Source organism: Aegilops tauschii, chromosome 2 (assembly GCF_002575655.3).
Source record: "Aegilops tauschii subsp. strangulata cultivar AL8/78 chromosome 2, Aet v6.0, whole genome shotgun sequence".
In the NCBI taxonomy this organism is placed as follows: Eukaryota; Viridiplantae; Streptophyta; class Magnoliopsida; order Poales; family Poaceae; genus Aegilops; species Aegilops tauschii.
Genome location: NC_053036.3, coordinates 98,008,481 through 98,031,227, shown reverse-complemented (window position 1 = coordinate 98,031,227; position 22,747 = coordinate 98,008,481). Strand labels below are relative to the sequence as shown.

General features: G+C 42.5%; 1 long non-coding RNA gene across 10 annotated transcripts; it reads right to left on the bottom strand.

Annotated features, from left to right (window-relative positions):
- Positions 1 to 3,519: 3,519 nt before the first annotated feature.
- Positions 3,520 to 11,313, bottom strand: LOC109772410 (uncharacterized). 10 transcript variants are annotated; one of them, XR_012201930.1, is made up of 7 exons: positions 8,089 to 11,313; positions 7,868 to 8,019; positions 6,855 to 7,062; positions 6,189 to 6,615; positions 6,013 to 6,118; positions 5,759 to 5,883; positions 3,520 to 5,663 (listed from the first exon to the last, which is right to left on the bottom strand). It is a non-coding gene; the product is annotated as an uncharacterized lncRNA (long non-coding RNA). The 10 variants fall into 10 exon arrangements; XR_012201927.1 differs by having other exon boundaries at positions 3,520 to 4,320; XR_012201929.1 differs by having other exon boundaries at positions 6,013 to 6,615.
- Positions 11,314 to 22,747: the final 11,434 nt, after the last annotated feature.

Below are 22,747 nucleotides of genomic sequence, written 5' to 3'. Positions count from 1 at the left end.
TGGAAAAATCCACAGGACAAATGGTCAAAAGGATTGAGCCACAACTTGGTGTAGGTAGGTTATATGGATACTAGAAGGTATAGAAAAATTTACAGCCATAATGGAGTAAGATAAAATATACTTGCTTCACAAACTGAAAGTTTGACCAGAAACTAAGAATTGAAGCTGTGCTCACATGGAGGCATGAAATGAGCTCAACTTTGGTGGAGGGCTATGATATGATGATATTAAGTCCCATGCAAAATTGCAACTCATTTTGATATTCCTAGCATGTACCTCCTTCACAAAGCTTCTTTCTGGACAGAAACTTTGGAAAATCATAATTAAACAATTACTGGGCAAATGAGGTTGCATTTTGGCATGTGGCAATTATATGGACATGAAAATATGTCCGAGGAGTTTTAGGTCAATTGGGAAAAAGAAAATGGCACTTGCTTCACAATGTGCCATTTAGGGCAAAATAGGAAATGAATTATTGGAGGATTATTTTTGAACATGGCAATGAAAAGTTTTGCCACATTTGATCACGATATGACCCAAACAATTTATGAGAATTATTTGGGAATTTTTGGAGTGATGGAAATATAGGTTGCTTCACAACCTAGGGAAATTTGAGTTATTCCTTTAATAGAAAAGGAAATATTCCCAATAAAAAGAATATTGGGATTTGGGCTAGGATGAAAATGACAGGGTTTAGGGAAAGATTTAGGAATGACAAGCCACTCTGGAAGCCAAGAAGAGAGCATCTTCTTCAGTTTCCAGACCACAAAGCCACAAAAAAGGAAAAACTCACGCAAAAACCTCGGAAAAATAAAAGAAAAAGAAAGGGCAAAAAATCAGGCTGTCACAAATCTCGAAAAGTGTTCAACATGTCGAAGTTGTGCCTAATCCATAGCTTTTCAACGGTATATTACACGCCTCATTCCGATAAACGGTTAAAAAACTAGAGCGAAAACAGTACCGAAAAAACAACGTGTGCAGTTTTTTCCGACGAGAAGTTCACTCGCGTGAGTACTGCAGCACACTTGGTTCAAAGAATGACGTGCACTTGCGTTGAGCGTGCAGTGCGGAAGTGTTATCAGAAAAGTTATTCTGCTAATATTAGCAGAATAAACCGGCTGTACATATATATATATATATATATATATATACATATATATATATATATATATACATATATATATATATATATATATCTGGGCTATTCTGTTACGCGTAACAGAATATTATGCTGTTAACCTTTTTGAACTGACGGTTTCAGGCGGTTGTACTGATATTTTCGAAGCGGTTGAACTGATGCTTTCAGTTGTGTTTAACAGATCGTCTTCTTTAGTTCAAAAACTTTTTGTAATTTTTTTGTCGGAACGGGGCGTGTAATATATCATTGGAAAGCTCTTGACAACATATTTCAAGTATATTGAACGTTTTTGCAAAATCATTATGGTTTAAGAGCAGTCACAACCTAGGGCAATTTGAGTTATTCCTTTAATAGAAAAGGAAATATTCCCAATAAAAAGAATATTGGGATTTGGGCTAGGATGAAAATGACAGGGTTTAGGGAAAGATTTAGGAATGACAAGCCACTCTGGAAGCCAAGAAGAGAGCATCTTCTTCAGTTTCTAGACCACAAAGCCAAAAAAAAGGAAAAACTCACGCAAAAACCTCGGAAAAATAAAAGAAAAAGAAAGGGCAAAAAATCAGGCTGTCACAAATCTCGAAAAGTGTTCAACATGTCGAAATTGCGCCTAATCCATAGCTTTTCAACGGTATATTACATGCCTCATTCCGATAAACGGTTAAAAAACTAGAGCGAAAACAGTACCGAAAAAACAACGTGTGCAGTTTTTTCCGACGAGAAGTTCACTCGCGTGAGTACTGCAGCGCACTTGGTTCAAAGAATGACGTGCACTTGCGTTGAGCGTGCAGTGCGGAAGTGTTATCAGAAAAGTTATTCTGCTAATATTAGCAGAATAAACCGGCTGTATATATATATATATATATATATATATATATATATATATATATATATATATATATATATATATATATATATATTAACCTTTTTGAACTGACGGTTTCAGGCGGTTGTACTGATATTTTCGAAGCGGTTGAACTGATGCTTTCAGTTGTGTTTAACAGATCGTCTTCTTTAGTTCAAAAACTTTTTGTAATTTTTTTGTCGGAACGGGGCGTGTAATATATCGTTGGAAAGCTCTTGACAACATATTTCAAGTATATTGAACGTTTTTGCAAAATCATTATGGTTTAAGAGCAGTCACAACCTAGGGCAATTTGAGTCATTCCTTTAATAGAAAAGAAAATATTCCCAATAAAATCTTCTTCAGTTTCTAGACCACAAAGCCAAAAAAAAAGGAAAAACTCACGCAAAAACCTCGGAAAAATAAAAGAAAAAGAAAGGGCAAAAAATCAGGCTGTCACAAATCTCGAAAAGTGTTCAACATGTCGAAGTTGCGCCTAATCCATAGCTTTTCAACGGTATATTACATGCCTCATTCCGATAAACGGTTAAAAAACTAGAGCGAAAACAGTACCGAAAAAACAACGTGTGCAGTTTTTTCCGACGAGAAGTTCACTCGCGTGAGTACTGCAGCGCACTTGGTTCAAAGAATGACGTGCACTTGCGTTGAGCGTGCAGTGCGGAAGTGTTATCAGAAAAGTTATTCTGCTAATATTAGCAGAATAAACCGGCTGTATATATATATATATATATATATATATATATATATATATATATATATATATATATATATATATATATATATATATATATTAACCTTTTTGAACTGACGGTTTCAGGCGGTTGTACTGATATTTTCGAAGCGGTTGAACTGATGCTTTCAGTTGTGTTTAACAGATCGTCTTCTTTAGTTCAAAAACTTTTTGTAATTTTTTTGTCGGAACGGGGCGTGTAATATATCGTTGGAAAGCTCTTGACAACATATTTCAAGTATATTGAACGTTTTTGCAAAATCATTATGGTTTAAGAGCAGTCACAACCTAGGGCAATTTGAGTCATTCCTTTAATAGAAAAGAAAATATTCCCAATAAAAAGAATATTGGGATTTGGGCTAGGATGAAAATGACAGGGTTTAGGGAAAGATTTGGGAATGACAAGCCACTCTGGAAGCCAAGAAGAGAGCATCTTCTTCAGTTTCTAGACCACAAAGCCACAAAAAAGGAAAAACTCACGCAAAAACCTCGAAAAAAGAAAAGAAAAAGAAAGGGCAAAAAATCAGGCTGTCACAAATCTCGAAAAGTGTTCAACATGTCGAAGTTGCGCCTAATCCATAGCTTTTCAACGGTATATTACATGCCTCATTCCGATAAACGGTTAAAAAACTAGAGCGAAAACAGTACCAAAAAACAACGTGTGCAGTTTTTTCCGACGAGAAGTTCACTCGCGTGAGTACTGCAGCACACTTGGTCAATGGACACATGTACTACACAACAATGTGCATCTGTACTATCCACAACAAAAAACTAATCTATTACGCTGTGTTGAACTTATAACTTTTTTAGCTGTGAACTTGTTGTATTTTTACAATGCCAAAGCTAGCAAATAGTACAAGATTCACCCAACAAGGGGCTAATTACATAGAGCAGCTGCACTAATACAACGGTCAGATCGGTAACTAGTAGCTAGTAGCAGTGGTTACCAACACACATACACATAAATTGATAACAAGGTAATGTACAAGTTCATGTACAGTAACGCTACAAGTTCAAAAAGAAACCTGAGATAATCCTCACATATTAGTTTTTCTGTAAACAAAGAAAAACCGATTAGACATACGGTCAATGAGTAATTTTAAATTGTGCTGAAGGCACACAATAAAGAGTCGTCATTCTGTACATCCTGACATAATCAAATAGACTGCAGAATTTCCCAAGCGAACTTCCACATGTTTTTGTGAATTGAACCTTATTCATATTTTACATAGAAGAATTTGCAGTAGCATTTTTTGTGCGGATGGAATCTGCTACATAGAGAAATGGCAACCAAAATTATGTCACTTGCCGGCTAGCATCCATGAAAACTGAGACAAAATTGAGTCTTGTAGAAGATCAAAGTAATAAAACACTTGCTGCATCCATCAGCAATTATGCATGACCAAGCAATGTGCAAAGCAAAGGCGCTGGTGTTCTCCCTGTGTGTGTGCTCGACTTGGACGGATGTGCAGCACTTGGTGAAGTTGGTGGCCGCGACCCGTGATTCTACTCGTACTGTTTTCAACGCTCCACTTGGACGGCTGCCAGCACCCCTGCTGGACGAGCTCGTGCCCAAGTCCTAACAAGCACCTACATAACATCAAAATTTTCAACTAGAGAAACATGATTTTTTAAGCCTTCTATGCACTACAAGACATCAAAAACAGCATTTAGATATAGCCTTCTATAGCCTGCTGGACAAGCACCTACATATAGGGGAGTCAGCAATATAATGACAGGTTAAAGGTTCAAAGACTGGTGATTTTACAAGGCCTCTCAAGTCTGAACTGATATGAACTCCTTTTTGCCAAGCTACTGATTTTTTTATATATAGCCAGCTATCTTTTTGAACACACACATTGAACCATTTGTGGGGTTCTTAACGAGCTGATGATAAAAAACATGTTGAACTGAACTTTAGGTTTCAAGAAGTACCGAATGCTTTTGGGTTCTTTTATGTACCTTTTTGTTATCTTATTTCTGAACTCCAACTCACAATTAAAATCACAATACACACATGTACTACGGTACTCTGATTGTACGATTTCTCGCAAAACCATGGGAGTATACTCTGTTCACATCCATTCCGGGACTTTCTTTCCAGAGAGTGGAAGAATTTAGGACAAATGAGATGCTACTATGGCTCGATCAGCGCACATTGATTAAAGGGAGTACTGATCATTCATGCTGCCCTGGAAGATCAAAGCCAGCAAGTTACCAAGGATGGGGATTCGTTTTGGTGTTTTTTATGGGTCTGTTACGCAAACATTTCTTTGTTTCAGAACTGGCAATAGAATTATGAATGTCTGATTTGAGAATCGAATTCAAAAGTGAATCTATATATCTGGAAGAAAGGCAGCACATCAAGAATGTTTGATTATGTAAAATTTGTGAAAGAGAAGCTACTATCGGAACTCATGTACCCAGTACAAGTTCGGTTTTGAAAATAAAATTAACAGTACAAGAGATAAGTAATGAGCTAATGCAGCTCTTGAAAATGCTGTTCTAATTCAACGCTAGGGAAGTAAGAAAATATAACATTACACGCCATCAATGACTAATGGTAGTACAAAATGTTTCTTTTTCGCACATTTTTTCTGGGTTAAGTTCCTATGGCTAGTAGCTATCAAGGATTCAAGTGATCTCTCAGCAAAAATAATTTTGTACTCCCCATGTAGTAATACCTAGACTTGCTGTCACATGTGTTCTTTGTCATCCACAACACAACAATGTTTCTCTGTGCTACTCTCTCTAAGCTACTGAATGTCAATACGACATTTGTGTTGTAACACATTCATCAAAATATTACTGCCTACGAGATGAGAGATGAGAGAGCAATATTACTGCCTACGAGATGAGAGATGAGAGAGCAATATTACTGCGTATGAGACAGAGGTTCTGCCTTCTTCCATCAGGTCTGAATCAAAGCGGCACTAGTTCAATTCAAAATAAAATGTCGGTTCAAACAGGAGGCACGGAGATCTTCGCCGTCGGGAGATGGAGAAGAGAGATTTCGAGCAAGGTTTACCTCACGATGACCGGGAAGGAGGCGCGGGCGAAAGTAGGCATTGCGACAGTGAACGGCCTCAGGCGGCGGTGTTGGACTGCTGGACGCAGCGGTGTCGAACCACCCACCTAAATACTTTTAAGCACCTACGAAGCATCAAAGTCACAAGTAAAACTTGCAGTCAGAGGATTATGTGGAATTTCAATTTGTACAACTAAATACTTTTAGCCCTTGTACAAACACAAGAATCTGAAGAAAAAAATGCTGGCCCTCACTTGCATATACCAGCAGGCACCTACGGAGCACCAAATTCATAACTCCAAAATACCAATATTTGTGCAGTTTCCAAACTTCTCTCCGTCAGTAGAGCATCACAGTTCACTACAAGAAATCAATCAGCAGCACTGCAACAGTGATGATGTAGCTAAGGGAGAGAGAGGGAGGCACGAACTGGGGTCCAGCCTGGCTGCTGCATCCTCGTTCTGGTGCCGTCAGGTACGAAACTTCAGCAATGTACAGGAGCTCATCGCTGCAGCAGGAGATCAAGCCTGGGAGGGCACGAGCAGCGTCACGGAGAGGAAGGAGTGCGCCAGGGGTCACGGTGCGCATGAGGCCGGTGACAGAGCATGCAGTGACGCAAATGGCAGTGGTAGCAACGCACGCAGTGACGCAGGTGTCCGAACTGACGGCCGCGACAAAACTCGGCCACCCTGAAGCCATGGGGTTGGACTGATGGACGCAACGAACTCCGCCACCTTGGGCTGTCGTGGGCCGCGGTGGCTCTAGTAGAGGAGCTAGGCGTCCATGGAGGAGCCGCAGGCCGGCGAGGCAGTGAACTTGCACATGCAGATGGAGTGAACTTTTCAAAATTGGATCACCTAATGTCATAGCAGTCCCCACTTAGGAATTTGCAGAAACAACTAGCATGCAACAGAGAGAACACTTGTGTATGGCTATGGAAGAACACAACAACCAGTGGCAGTCTATTGAGTACTATTTGTAGAAGGATAGTCAGGGTCCAGGAATCAACTCCATTTTTCAATCAACTCGTATTTGATCAGTACTAGTAGTACTGAACAATAAGTATAGATTTGTAGCAGCGGTAAGGAATCATTACCATGAAGAGGGCGACGAGGTTCACGTTTATTTTGGCCCCTCATCGTTGTTGAGATCGATGATGATGAGCAGCAAGTGGGGGAGGGCCGCCGTGATCTGCTAGGTAGGAAGCAGAGGAGGCCATGAGGGCACCTCAGATCGTCGGAGGGAGGCCACCATGAGGACACCCGTGTTGGCCCACTAGCCGAGAAAGAGGAGCATCGACGAATCTACACCAAGGACACAAAACTATGAACTTCATGAAAAAGAAATTTGAATGTCAAAGAAGTTAGTGTGTGAATTGTTCTGATATAAAATTTTCGTATTCTTAAGAAAGGTAAAAGGCCTACGTTGGCTCCATTTGCAACACGACGACGGAAGTAATTTATCAGAAGATTTTGACATTTTGAGGCCATGCCTTTTGCTTGCACAGCAGTAAGTTCAATTATTTTCTTCTATATATGCTCAATTTGGTGATGAATTTTTCTGGCAACTTAATTTGGGGGCAATTATTAAGGTAAAGGTGTTTACCACATGTAAGTGTTCAATATCTTTTCAACAATTCAGAGAGTACAAACTAAATAAATATTGATAATCGATCAGCGAGCATGCATCACAAAGCAAATGTTCGAAGCAAAATGAGATGGCATTTACATAGACGAAGCAGGCTGCTGAATCAAATCACTGATTTAGTAGCATTTTTACATAGACGAAGCGGGGTAGCACACATATAGGCTGAACTATTTTATTTAACTGTCCAAATTTTTGGGTCACCCGAATTTGAATCGCACTAGTTCTTTTCCTGTTCAATTAATTTTATCCGAACTTTACTGTCTCTCATTTTTGAACTGATGTGATTTTTTTGCCAAAACTACAACCAAAATTACGTGTGCTGAACTACCATTTTAATATATAAACCTAATTGAGTTTCTGATAGATACTCAACTGTTTTGTAAACATATAGCGAAACTAAATTCATAAACACAAGCATGTTCGGCAATCAATTTTTTCTCTTGAATATGTAGAGGGACACACCTTGTTCTTACGGTCAGATTCATACATCTGGGCAAATAAGTGCGTATAGGAGCTTCAGGACAAGGTACATCGGCACAAGTTTTCGTACATCTTCTTGTTGCATTGAAAAATGGCTTGTACGTAATCCCATCGACAATGCATCAGAGTTGAACCTGTAGGCACACATTCTATACATGAGCTTGGACGAAACAAACGCATGAATGTCTGAGATAGGTGCTTACCAAAAAGCAATTCATCCTCGTAGCTCCCCGCACATGGATTTGGACTGAAGCATCTTGGTCACCGGACTGCAGGAGAGGGCGGGCCGTGGCGCGAGCTGGGGGGCAGGGGAGGGCGGCGGCGCGATAGGTGGCAAGTGCGGGAAGACGGCGGCGCGATGGGGGACAGAGGAGGAAAGCGGCGGCGCGAGCGGGGGCCGGGGGAAGAAGGCGGCGGCGCGAGCGGGGGCCGGGGGAGGAAGGCGGCGGCGCGAGCGGGGGGCTGGGGAGGAAGGCGGCGGCGCGAGCGGGGGCCGGGGGAGGAAGGCGGCGGCGCGAGCGGGGGGCGGGGGAGGAAGGCGGCGGCGCGAGCGGGGGGCGGGGGAGGAAGGCGGCGGCGCGAGCGGGGGCCCGGGGAGGAAGACGGCGGCGCTAGCAGGTCGTGTTATGGGCTTCAGCGGGCCATTTGAGTTGCTCCGGTTGGTTTTTTGGAGAGTGAAAAATTGCATCGCGCCCTTATAAGAGTGTATATATATATATATATATATATATATATATATATAAGTAGGAATGCTTAGATTTCCACTCATTCCCACACAATATTTCCTTCACCCTTGTTAGAAGCATGCTTAGTTATAGACAACATGAAATGTGAGATCCTTCAAAACTCTAAGAATACATGATTGATTACTACAGAATAATAAATGAACCAATTAAGTAAAGGAAACTATCTGTTGGTAAAAATTGTATGTGAACTGCATAACTCATTGCATGTACACTTTCGTCACTAAGAGTTCTTTCATAAGTCAATGATTTTGTTAACTGTCAGAAAACTTACAGAAAAATTACACATCTTGAACAATAGAATGCAAGTACCTGATGATTCAACAAAATAAGGATTGAAATGTAGAACCTATAGAAGGGAGAGCGGGATACTCCAGTTGGCTGAATGTAGAAAAAATAGAACTATTTGAACACCTGAGCATTTTGCCCATTCTTCATTTGATCCGTACTCACCTCACAGCTCCTTGTATTCTTCAAATATTGCCAACTGAACTTTATACAAAAAAAAGGTAGACATGATAAACCTATTTATCACTCGCTGAACTACTCTGAATTTTGTGGTACCTGGTGAAGATTAAGAAAATAGTTATGCCCTGCTATATTTGGTGATAAAAAAGATATCAAATGTGACTAAATAGTTCTGCTTAAGCATATGTACCTGGACTCTTTGGTATAATCCGAACAACAAAAGCTCCCTCAGATAGATAATGCTATAAGCGCTAGGAATCATCTAATTAATTTTAGACCCCCTAAGGAAAAATTGATGTCATGTTGCAACTGGGACTGTAAAAAGAAAGCTTTTGTTCTTAGAAAATTTATCAATAGCTTATCACATAATGGAAGTCTGGTATGTTTAATTTAAATAGCGAAGGAGCAGAGTCCGAGATTACCATTAAACTGATGGTGTACTCTACAAATTAATATGCACAGCAACTATATATTGTATTTTCCATGTCGTGCTCTACATGTTCTTGGAGGAATGTTTTTCCTGATCTTTTCTTCTTTTTCTTTCTTTGGGGTCTTGGAATACACAGAACTACATGAACTAAATACACTTTAATGTTTCAAAACCTGCGGGCTTTAGCTATGCCTCAGTTCTAAAACATTGTAAAAATTCAGCTCCCTGATGGTCCTTGAGCTAGTAGTCGAATTCCTAGCTCATATACTTTTCTTAGGAATACACAGCTGCATATCCATTAGAAAGTAGGGGCACAACTTTTTCACAGATAAAACTAACCGGTAGGCTGGTGATCAGAACTAACCAAAGCCTTATCAATTAGTATACATGATGTCCAGTACCAACTCTTACTGAATTTGAGTACCTACGTCAATAAAAATACACTGAATTTGGTGTTGCCGTGTAGAAAGGATCAAACCGATCAAGTATAATCAACTATTACTACCTGCAGGCTCTAGCATGCGTTATCCTTCTTCGCACACTTGCAACTACTACCCTGTCATAGCGTAGTTGATGACATAGACATTGATGAAGCATGTGACATAGACATTGATGGGATTAAATATATAAATTAAATGGAAGGAAGCTGGTAATATATAGTAAATTCGAGAGGAATTTATTGCATAATTGCAATGTTAGAGAGACCCATCACAGAATTTGAAGTGAGGCTTTCATCTCTGGACCTTTTACCCTTATTCCCAAGCAGACACCAAAACAAATATCTCAAGTATATACCAAAATTACAATGGGCATCCCTTGAAGGTCATGATTATTATGCTGATAAAGAACTGCAGATTTTTATATTTGCGCATAATATAGCTAGGCTCACAAGCTACATTGCCACATACGTGAAGCTGAAGTAGTGCTGAACATACAGTTTGGTACATATAATTCAGAGAAAGAACAATACACCACTGCATAATAATACTTACATGGAGTTAAATATATCAATTTAGGCACATATAGTATTTCATTGCTGCTCTCTAATCATCTATTACCATTAATGAACCTTGTGTCTACATGTACAACAAATTTTGGCTAAAAATGACCTTACAGAAGTTAGCCATAGCAATCGACACAGGAAGTGCTAGTGAATACTTCTTGATACTGATGATTAGCTACAAAATTGATCAGTAAACCTACGTTACTTAGGCCCATAGCAAGCCATTGTACAATGACACTCTAAATCTGAAAGAAACAATTTGTCAACATCTTACCTGCAACAGCCAACGACAATCCATCAAACCAAAAATTATTGCTGAGCACCACAGCGTTCGGCAAGGTAATGTGGCTGGGACTCGCCGGCTGGATACCACATCCTTCATCCATTCCTTCGATTGGCGAACAACTCCTCATCGGTGCCTGACCATCGTCTGCGACCAAGGGAACCGGAAGGAGGCCGGTGACAGGTGAAGCACAGCCGTGTCACGTCACGCGAGATGCGGCGAATCCTGTCAATCGAGAGAAGGGGGAGGGTGGTGCCACGACGGATGGGGCGGTGACGTGCGCGGGTGGGGCTGGGTCGTGCTCGTCGTCTTGCTCTGGGAGGAGATCTTGCCCGAGGAGGGGTCTAGCTGGAGGGTGATGCGCCATGGCTGCAGGGGTAGGCGCACCGGCGGGGTAGGAGGCGGCGGCGCGGGGCAATGGCCGGCGGCGCGGTGGCAGCCGGGCGGGGCGGAGCAGGGCAGGAGATGGAGGCGGGCTGGAGGTTGAGATGGGATCGGGAGGGTGCGGGGATTGAATTCTTACAGATGTAGGAGGGTTTCTACAAAAACGAAACGTTTTTTCAGATTCACTAAAATAGGGGCGGCGGGTTTAATTCCTAAAAACCATAGGGACCTTTCTGTAAAAAGGATGCGATGGTGACCCAGATAAACTCAGCCCGTGCTTTATTATTACTAGCAAAAGGACCCGTGCGTTGCAACGGGAGAAAAAAATAATAATAATCTCCAATGGCATGACCATATTTTGCTGCATCATCGAGATAGACTATCACTCTCAATTTTTTCCAAAAATCTTGATTTTTTTTAATTAGGAACATTTTTTTGAACTCATGCACATATGTGAAATCTTGAACATTTTTCAAATTCATGATCAATTTACAAATTTTTGAACATTTTCTAAAGTGAAGAATATTTTTTGAATTCATGAACATTTTATACTATTTGCAATCATTTTTTAAATCATGAACATTTCGTTTGTTATTGTTTGTAGAGTATTATTACTCAGATTTCAGCCATATATGCCACTCAAAATTCCCCTCTCCCAAAAATTTCACGGCTATTTAGTTGACCAATAGCTGTCTGTAAAGAGACAGTTGAAAAGATGATTTTATCCATGACCATCACGGGCATTGCCATTGGGTGTTCATGGCCACCGATAACTTTTTTGTTAAACAATTTTCAGGAGGTGGCACACTATCTAGCCAAACGATGCATGTACTCATTTTGGAATTAGTTTCACATCTCATATTTTTGGCATGATTATGAGGCAAAAGTCTTAATTAATTTTAAACTGAAAGTGCAAGAAAAGTATTAATTTATCTTGCAAAACAAATGAAAATTCTGACTTTCTGAACACCAACTGAAGGTGATTATTTACTGCTGCAGTTAACTGTTACAATATATGCTTGATTGACATTGGCCCTTAACGGATCTAAACAGGGAGTACATACTGTAGTAGGATCAATGGTATCTTGTTAGCGCTGCTGCTGTGGGATTTTTTTCACGCTTGGTGGTTCACTGGTTTCGGAACACCAACGATGATAGCTTCAAGGAAAGAAACATCATCCTTAACTCGGTAGCTGCATCTGTCCAACACGCCGGCGACGACTTCCGGACCAAAACTGGGCGGCGTCAGCAACATCTCAGCCAAGAAAAAAAAGGCAACGCTAACATGACAGACGAAAACGGTGGAGACGCCGGGCATCTGTGCAAGGTGGGCGCGGCCTCCGGCGGCACCTCGGCCATATCTGGGCATTCCCGATGGCATCTTGGACAGAGAAGAAACTGAACATCCGCCGTGCACCGAACAGTGCTGCGGCACGCTGCCGCTCTTCTTGACTCCATCTTCTTCTTCCTGCACTGCACGGCAACCGGGACTCCAGGAGCGGTGCCACTACCCGCTGCTCTATCCTGTGCATGCCTTCATGTCTGCACACATGGCAGGTAAGAGGTAAACTCATCCTCTGTCATGGGCTCATGGCCGCAATCACAGGACCTGCCCTCGAGGCGTCCTGATGGGTCCTTGAGCCCTCGGCATGAACAAGTACTCGCCGCTAACGGAGAAGCATCGAAACGCCACGAGGCTTTAAATGGAGCTCGAGCGTTACCTCTGCGCATAGCCCGTGCTCTTCGCCACTGACAACGGCGACCAAGGCCGACATACAGGACGCCATGGACAGGGTGCTCGTTCTGGACGCCGCGTACCCACTCCTCTGCTCCCTAAGGTCGTCGAGCTTGTGCTTTGGGCCGTGCTCCCCGACGTCGTTGTGCAACAGGGCCGTTGCCTTGACGTAACTACACATGGAGCGGGCGGCTTCTCCAACGGTTACCAACGACGCAGCATACCTCGTAGAAGGCGTGTGGCGGCAGACATGGATGGAAGGCCGAAGCAGCGCGCCACGGCGGCAGCGTGAGCAAGGAGGAGGAGGTCAAGCAGAGCCAGGGAAAGGAAGTACGATGTGGAGATGACATAGGCGAGGACGAGGGCGTCTCCACGAGCGCAGGGGGGTTTTCTTCCTCCAGCGAACTCGGCGGCGACATTGGATGTTTCGACGAAAATTGCAATTTTGACGGGATTTGATGGAGCTTCTGGTCCAAGGACGCAACCTGATTGAGATTCCGGCCGAGGACCCTTCCTTCTTATACCAGGCAACTCAAATCCGGGTAGGGAAATCCATTGATTGCAGTTGGAGAAGGACACGGTCTCCAATCACGACACGGGAGCAGCAACTCGGACATTGGGAGGTGGCCGTGGCGGCGGCGGCGGCTGGAGGACTCGAGCCTCGTTGTGGCCGCTCGCAGGGCCATGCCCTTCCTTCCTTAGCAGCGCGAGATAGGGGGGGGGAGGGGAGGACGGGAGCCGGAGAGTCCAGATCGGCGGCGGCCAATGCTGGTCAGGAGGAGTTCGTGCGTGTTGAGAGGAAGAAGAAGGAGATGTCCGCGTGTGCGTGCGCTTTCAGAAGTTTTTCTTTTCAATACTGGGCGGTCCATAAGGGAAGGCCCATAATAAAAGGATCAATGTAAGAGAAGGCCCGTAATAAAAGGATCAATAGCGCGAGCGAGCCTAGCGTGCGACGTTTTTATTAGTATCACCTCGCGTATACGTTTTAAATTCAAAGTGAAAGCGTAAATTCACGTGAAGAAGCGTATTGTGACAGTGAACCCGACAAAGTCAATCCGTGCTTTATTATTAGGGAGAGATTAGGAAAAGATTAACAGCCAATGAAGTGGCTGCGCGGCTAGGACGGGGAGGCTGGGCTTGGGCACGAGCGATATGCTGGGAGATGGAGTGTCACACGGCCCACACGAGCGAGCAGTAGGGGTTGTCTTCGTTCAGCTTGAAGGAGGGCAGAGGCTATAGGTGGCTTGCGGCGACGCTGGAGGCAAACTCCGACGGGACGGCAAGGGCCGCGGGAGTGGCGGGGATGGGTTGCCCACGGCCGGATCTCGTCGGCCGAGCACAGACAACTCGTGGCGGCGGTTGTTGAGCTCCTGGCATCCTGGAGAGAGAGAGAGATGTGGGGAAGAGAGAAGAAGAAGGAAGGGAGAGAGAGATGCGCTGCTGATAACCCACAAGTATAGGGGGTCGCCACAGTTTTCGAGGGTAGAGGATTCAACCCAAATTTATAGATTCGACACAAGGGGAGCCAAAGAATATTTGAAGGTATTAGCAACTGAGTTGTCAATTTAACCACACCTGGAGATTAATTATCTGCAGCAAAGTGATTAGTAGCACAGTAGTATGATAGTTTTGGTGATAGCAGCAGTAGTAACAATAATAGTAACAGTGATAGCAGTGATATTGTAGCAGTAACGATAGCAGTAGCAGTAGTAGTAACTTAGCAAGAATAATATAAGATAAATTCGTAGGCATTGGATCGGTGACTCGTTGGATGATATTCATCATGAGACAGTTATAACCTAGAGCGATACGGCACTAGCTCCAGTTCATAAATATAATGTAGGCATGTATTCCGTAAATAGTCATACGTGCTTACGGAAAGAACTTGCATGACATCTTTTGTCCTACCCTCCTATGGCAGCAGGGTCCTATTGGAAACTAAGGGATATTAAGGTCTCCTTTTAATAGAGAAGTGGAACAAAGCATTAGCACACGGTGAATACATGAACTCCTCAAACTACTGTCATCACCGGGAGTGGTCCCGACTATTGTCACTCCGGGGTTGCCGGATCACAACACGTAGTAGGTGACTATAACTTGCAAGATAGGATCTAGAACATAGATATAATGGTGATAACATAAACGCTTCAGATCTAAAATCATGGCACCAGGGCCCAAAGTGACAAGCATTAAGCATGGCAAAGTCATAACAACATCAATCTCAGAACATACTGGATACTTGGGATCAAGCCCTACCAAAACTAACTCGATTACATGATGAATCTCATCCAACTCCTCGCTGGCCAGCAAGCCTACGAAGGAATTACTCACTCCCGGTGGGGAGCATCATGGAATTGGCGATGGAGATGTGTTGGTGATGACGAAGATCAAAGATCCCCCTCTCTGAAGCCCCAAACGGACTCCAGATATTGCCTCCTGGTGAAGAACAGGAGACGGCGGCGTCTCCGTCTCGTGAAACGCGATAATTCTTTCTCCTTGATTTTTTTCTGGAAATATGGGATTTTATAGCGTCGGTTTGAGGGTCAGCGGGGCCACCAGGTGGGCAGCACCCACCAGGGCGCGCCTGGGGGGCTAGCGCGCCCTGGGGGGTTGTGCCCACATAGCTGCCCCCTCAGGTCCCTCCTAGCTCCAGAAATTCTCTTATTTGATATAAAAAAATCCTCGCAAAGTTTCGTTCCGTTCTGAGAACTTTTATTTCTGCACAAAAATAACACCATGGTAGTTCTGCTGAAAACAGCGTCAGTCCAGGGTTAGTTTCATTCAAATCATGCAAATTAGAGTCCAAAACAAGAGGAAAAAGCGTTAGGAAAAGTAGATATGTTGGAGACATATCAACTCCCCCAAGCTTAAACCTTTGCTTGTCCTCAAGCAATTCAGTTGATAAACTGAAAGTGAAAAAGAAAATATTTTACAAATTCTTTTGCTCTTGTTTCATAAATAAGCTTAAACAGCACCCAGGTTTTCAGCAAGGATTATAACTAACCATGTCGACAATAACTTTTAAAAATTATATTAACTCATATCAATGACATAAACAACTAGAGAGCAATAATAAGATATTTCAATAGCAACACGTTGTCAACACAACCGTGATATAATACGACAATAGTGGTATCTCGCTAGCCCTTCCCGAGACCGCAAAACATAAATGCAGAGCACCCCCAAAGTTCAAGCAGCGACTAAGCATTGTAATTCATGGTAGAAAAGATCCAGTCATGATGCATCCAACATTAGCTATACACAATGCATCAGCATGACAGCAGTGCTCTCAGGTTCTGGTGCTTATTTGAGAAGGTGATGACACAACATAAAAGTAAATAGATAGTCCCTTCGCAAAGGGAAGCAGTGATTTGCATAGGTGCTAGAGCTCAAGTTTTTAAAACAGAGGTAAATGATATTTTGAGACATGCACCCTTCTCATTTACTTCACGACCATCAGTTATCAATATCTTCCATGCTAAGCACGCTAGTGGCGGTTCCCAAGCGGAAAGGTAAAGGTTATGACTCCATTGGGAGTTTTTGTTTGATTATTTGTGAGCTCTTTTCTTTTTGTAGTTTGGGACTGGGCATCCCTATTACCGCCATTTTTCTCGTCCGATGGCGAGTGAATAAACACTTGACCTGAGAATAACCCGCTTAGCATGGAAGATACCGACTACCTCTTGTTGTTCCATGAACGATCCAGGCACACAAAAAGGATATTTATTTGAAGTTTTTAGAGGTGTCACATGCAAATTTACTTACGACGGCAGGGTAATACCGCATATAGGTAGGTATGGTGGACTCATCTGGAATAACTTGGGTTTCAGGTTTTTGATGTACAAGCAGAGTTCCCACTTAGTACAGGCGAAGGCTAGCAAATAGGTTGAGAAGCGGCCAGCTAGAGAACAACAACGGTCATGAACATGCATTATGCATAAGTAACATTGGATACTAGCATGAGTAGGATATGAACACCATGAACATAAATATCATAGAGGCTATGTTGGTTTTGATTCAACTACATGCATGAACATGTGCCAAGTCAAGACACTCGAACATTCAGAGGAGGATACCATACCATCATACTACATCACAATCATTTTAACGCAATGTTGATATCCAAGATAAGTCATTATTCACTCCTAGCTACTTATGCATGGCATGAGAAACTATAATCTCTAATTGTCATTGCAAACATGTTTGATCATAATAGGCTGAAGCATGGATACTAGGTTAAACATATTTACAAAAATAGAACAAGTCGAGTTCATACCCTTTTCTCTCTACCACGGCCAGTTAATCTAATATCGTCATTATTGCCTTTCACTTGCACGACCGAACGATTTGAAATAATAATAGTGCAACAGTGCCGTTGAAAGCACAAGTGCTCCCTAGGTGGTTTTGGTAATTAATGTCAACATATCTCTTGTTGGACTAACACTTTTACCTAGTATGTTTCATATAAGTTCAACAATGAAGTGGCATGGACTAAAGGATGTGGAACCCCTTCAAGTTGCTAAGGACAAAGGATTGGCTCAAGCTTCAAGCACAAGACTCTACATTTTATATTTTAGTGATCCAAGATCACATTGAGTCTATAGGAAAAGCCAATACTATCAAGGAGGGATGAGGTGTTGCTTAATGTCTTACTTGCTCAAAGTGCTTAGTGATATGCTCCAAAGCCCTCAACAACTTTCTCACATCCACACATGTCCTAAACCAAAAGTCTAACTCGGCCCCACCGATTCTTTCCATCCGACGCCACCGAGTTCAGATGTCTTAGCCACTGCCACAAACCCTAGGCAAATCGGTCTCACCGATAGGGATCTCGGTCTCACCGAGATGGGATTGTAATCTCTCTGTGTATGTCCATTACCAAAATCGGTCTCACCGAGTTTGTGTAACCGGTCCTATCGAGATTGCAATGCAAACTCTCTGGTTAACTTATTACCAAAATCGGTCCCACCGAGCTTGCGTAATCGGTCCCACCGAGTTTGCCTGGCCAACTCTCTGGTTAGCTTATTACCAAAATCGGTCCCACCGAGTTTGTGGAATCGGTCTCACCGAGATTACGTTATGCCCTAACCCTAATCATATCGGTCCTACCGAGTTGCATGTCGGTCCCACCGAAAATCCTAATGGTCACTAGATTTGCTGAATCGGTCAGACCGAGTTTCTCAATTCGGTCCCATCGAGATTGGTAAATTGTGTGTAACGGTTAGATTTTGTGTGGATGCTATATATACCCCTCCACCTCCTCTTCATTCGTGGAGAGAGCCATCAGAACGAACCTACACTTCCAACTTACATTTTCTGAGAGAGAACTACCTACTCATGTGTTGAGACCAAGATATTCCATTCCTACCATATGAATCTTGATCTCTAGCCTTCCCCAAGTTGCTTTCCACTCAAATCTTCTTTCCACCAAATCCAAATCCTGTGAGAGAGAGTTGAGTGTTGGGGAGACTATCATTTGAAGCACAAGAGCAAGGAGTTCATCATCAACACACCATTTGTTACTTCTTGGAGAGTGGTGTCTCCTAGATTGGCTAGGTGTCACTTGGGAGCCTCCGACAAGATTGTGGAGTTGAACCAAGGAGTTTGTAAGGCAAGGAGATCGCCTACTTCGTGAAGATCTACCGCTAGTGAGGCAAGTCCTTCGTGGGCGACGGCCATGGTGGGATAGACAAGGTTGCTTCTTCGTGGACCCTTCTTGGGTGGAGCCCTCCGTGGACTCGCGCAACCGTTACCCTTCGTGGGTTGAAGTCTCCATCAACATGGATGTACGATAGCACCACCTATCGGAACCACGACAAAAACATCTGTGTCTCCAATTGCGTTTGAATTCTCCAATCCCTTCCCTTTACATTCTTGCAAGTTGCATGCTTTAGTTTCCGCAGCTCATATACTCTTTGCATGCTTGCTTGTTATGTATTGTGATTGTTAAACTTGTGCCAAAACTCCACTTGAACTTAAAGAAGTTTAAAACTGCTACTTTTAGCACTTAGTGTCTAATCACCCCCCTCTAGACACCTCTTCTCGATCCTTTCAATTGGTATCAGAGTATTGGTCTCCATTGCTTTGGTTTAATCACCATTGGAGGAAGATGGATGAGTCTACTTTGGGGAGTCTTAGACATAGAGTGCCTATACTTGATGGGGAGTATTTTCATGAGTGGAAAAATGAGATGCTTGTGATTTTCAATCAATATCATTTGAACAAGTACATCGCTAGCCCTTGTGCACCTCATGTTGATCCTATGCATCCTACCCTTCATGAGTCAATTGACATTATTAGGAATCTTAGAACTGTTAATCTTATCACTAGAGGCTTGCCTAGAAACTTGATTAGAAACTTGCCTACTCTTGAGTGTGCCTACACTATATGGAAATTTCTTGAGGAACGATTTCCGGACTATTCCTTGAAAAATCTAGATGAAATTCTCCATAAGTCTATTGCCTTGAGTAAGATGAATTCCAGTGATCCTATGTTTGGTGATTGTCTATTTGAACTTACAAATCTTATGCGTGCCAAAGGAAATGTTGGAATCATTAGCGATATTATTTCCAAAGCTATTAAAATTCATAAACAAGATCATTGTCAAACTCACTCTAACGAATCACCATCTCTACGATTTGATCCACCACATGACGATGATGAACATGGATACTATGATGAGGATGATGATAGGACTTCGATCTTGATGATGCAATGAGACACTTTGGTCTTATGGCAAATCTTCGGGGATATATGGCAGGAGGAAAGGAATGGGTTCTTGATAGTGGGTGTACCGATCACATGACCGGAGATAAAGACATGTTTCGTGAGCTTGCTGAAAATGATGGTCCTCGAAAGTATGTCACTTTCGGTGACAACTCAAAGGGTAAGGTGGTTGGCCTCGGTAAGGTGGCTATCTCACATGATAGCTCCATTCAAAATGTTATGCTCGTTGAATCTCTTGGCTACAACTTACTTTCAGTATCTAGACTTGCTGATTTCGGTTTCAATGTCCTATTCACTGAAGTAGATTGCCAAGTGTTTTGTAGATATAATCATAAAATGGTATTTACCGGTATACGTAGAGGTGATCTTTACATTGTTGATTTCACTAAAAAGGCTCAACCTAGAACTTGCTTTATTGCTAAATCTTCTAAAGGTTGGTTATGGCATAGACGATTAGGTCATGTTGGTGTGCGAAACCTTGACAAGCTTATTAAAGGAAATCATATCCTTGGTGTTAACGATGTCATATTTGATAAGGATAGACTTTCCAGCGCTTGTCAAGCAGGTAAGCAGGTTGGAGGAAGGCATCCCGTGAAGAACATCATGACCACAAGGAGGCCACTCGAGCTACTTCACATGGATCTCTTTGGTCCCAACGCTTACAAGAGTCTCGGTGGAAATTCTTTTGGTCTAGTTATAGTTGATGATTTTTCAAGATTTACGTGGGTGTTCTTTCTCGATGACAAATCGCAGGTCCAAAAGATCTTCAAAAACTTCGCTAGGAAGGCCCAAAATCAATTTGAAGTGAAGATCAAGAAGGTTCGCAGCGACAACGGAACGGAGTTCAAGAACGCAAATGTGGACACCTTTCTTGACGAAGAAGGGATTTCACATGAGTTCTCGGCTACATACACACCTCAACAAAATGGAGTTGTTGAGAGGAAGAACCGGACGCTCATCGAAATGGCGCGAACGATGCTTGATGAGTACAAGACGCCGAAGCATTTTTGGGCAGAAGCGGTTGAGACAGCTTGTCATGCAACAAATCGCTTGTATCTTCACAAGCTACTCGGCAAGACGGCATACAAGCTCCTCACCGGTAACAAACCCCAAGTTGGATACTTTCGAGTATTCAGCTCAAAATGCTACATTCTTGATAAGCATCGTCGTTCTAAATTTGCTCCTAAGTCTCATGAAGGTTTCCTACTTGGTTATGGCTCAAACTCTCACACTTACCGTGTCTACAATAATTTCACCCGAAAGGTTGAAGAGACGGTAGATGTGAAGTTTGATGAATCTAACGGCTCGCAAGTAGAGCAATTGCTAATTGATGTAGGAGACAAAGACCCCTCGGAAGCAATCCAAGACTTGTCTATTGGCAAGATTCGTCCAACGGAGGTGAAGGAGAGTACCTCGTCCGTCCAAGTGGAAGCTTCTACCTCACGACAAGGTGAACCAAGAGTTGACACGGAAGAACATCCACAAGTGGGACACACCAAGATGAAGAAAACGAGGAAGTACACCAAGAACGTCAACAACCTCCTTCTCCACCGCGACAAGAGAACGACAACGCCAACAATGAAGAAGGCCAAGAAGAAGAACAAGATGAAGAAGATGTTCAACCAAGACCCAAGCAAAAACTTTCACAAGTTCGAGCAAGAATTGCTAAAGACCATCCCGTCGAGCAAATCTACAATGATATTCAAACCGGGAGAATCACTCGCTCAAAAACTCGTTTAGCTAACTTTTGTGAACACTATTCATTCATCTCTAGCATTGAAATTATGAAGGTTGAAGAAGCATTGGAAGATCCGGATTGGATAAATGCTATGCATGAAGAGCTACACAACTTTGAGAGGAATCAAGTGTTGACATTAGTTGAGAAGCCCAACAACAACCACAACATCATCGGTACCAAATGGGTGTTTCGCAACAAGCAAGATGAAGATGGACAAGTAGTTCGCAACAAAGCACGTCTCGTCGCCCAAGGCTACACACAAGTCGAAGGTATGGACTATGGTGAGACTTATGCTCCCGTTGCTAGACTTGAGTCCATTCGCATCTTACTTGCCTATGCTAATCACCATGATATCACCTTATACCAAATGGACATTAAAAGTGCTTTTCTGAATGGTGAAATAGAGGAGGAAGTTTATGTCAAACAACCTCCCGGCTTTGTTAATCCTAAGAAACCTAATCATGTTTACAAACTCCACAAAGCTCTTTATGGTCTTAAACAAGCTCCTAGAGCTTGGTATAAATGCTTAACCAAGTTCCTTATTGAAAAAGGCTTTGAAATTGGAAAAATTGATTCTACACTTTTTACTAAGAGGGTCAATGGAGAACTATTTGTATGCCAAATTTATGTTGATGATACTATATTTGGATCAACTAACCCTCATTTTAGTGAGAAGTTTGGAAAGCTAATGTCGGAGAAGTTTGAGATGTCGATGATGAGTGAACTCAAATTCTTTCTTGGTTTGCAAATAAGCAAACTAAGGAAGGTACTTTTGTCTCTCAAACAAAGTACACCAAGGACTTATTCAAGAAGTTCAATATGCAAGAATGCAAAGGTATGACTACACCCATGCCTACTAGTGGACATCTTGATTGGTTCATTGTTATATCTATGTGCTTCACATCCCGATATCATGCTAAGTGTGTGCACGTGTGCACGATATCAAGCTGCTCCTAAAGAATGTCATCTTAAGGCCGTGAAAAGGATAGTGAGATACTTAATTCATACACCAAATTTTGGCATTTGGTATCCTAAGAGGCCTCTTTCGATCTTGTTGGCTACTCCGACTCGGACTATGCCGGTGACAAGGTTGATAGAAAGTCCACTTTGGGTACTTGTCAATTCCTTGGTAGATCTCTTGTGTCTTGGTCCTCCAAGAAACAAAACTCGATATCCTTATCCACTGCCGAAGCGGAATACATTGCCGCTGGTTCATGCTGTGCTCAATTACTTTGGATGACCCAAACTCTTAAAGATTATGGGATATATGTGAAACATGTTCCATTACTTTGTGACAATGAGAGTTCTATCAAGATTGCTCACAATCCCGTGCAACATTCTCAAACTAAGCA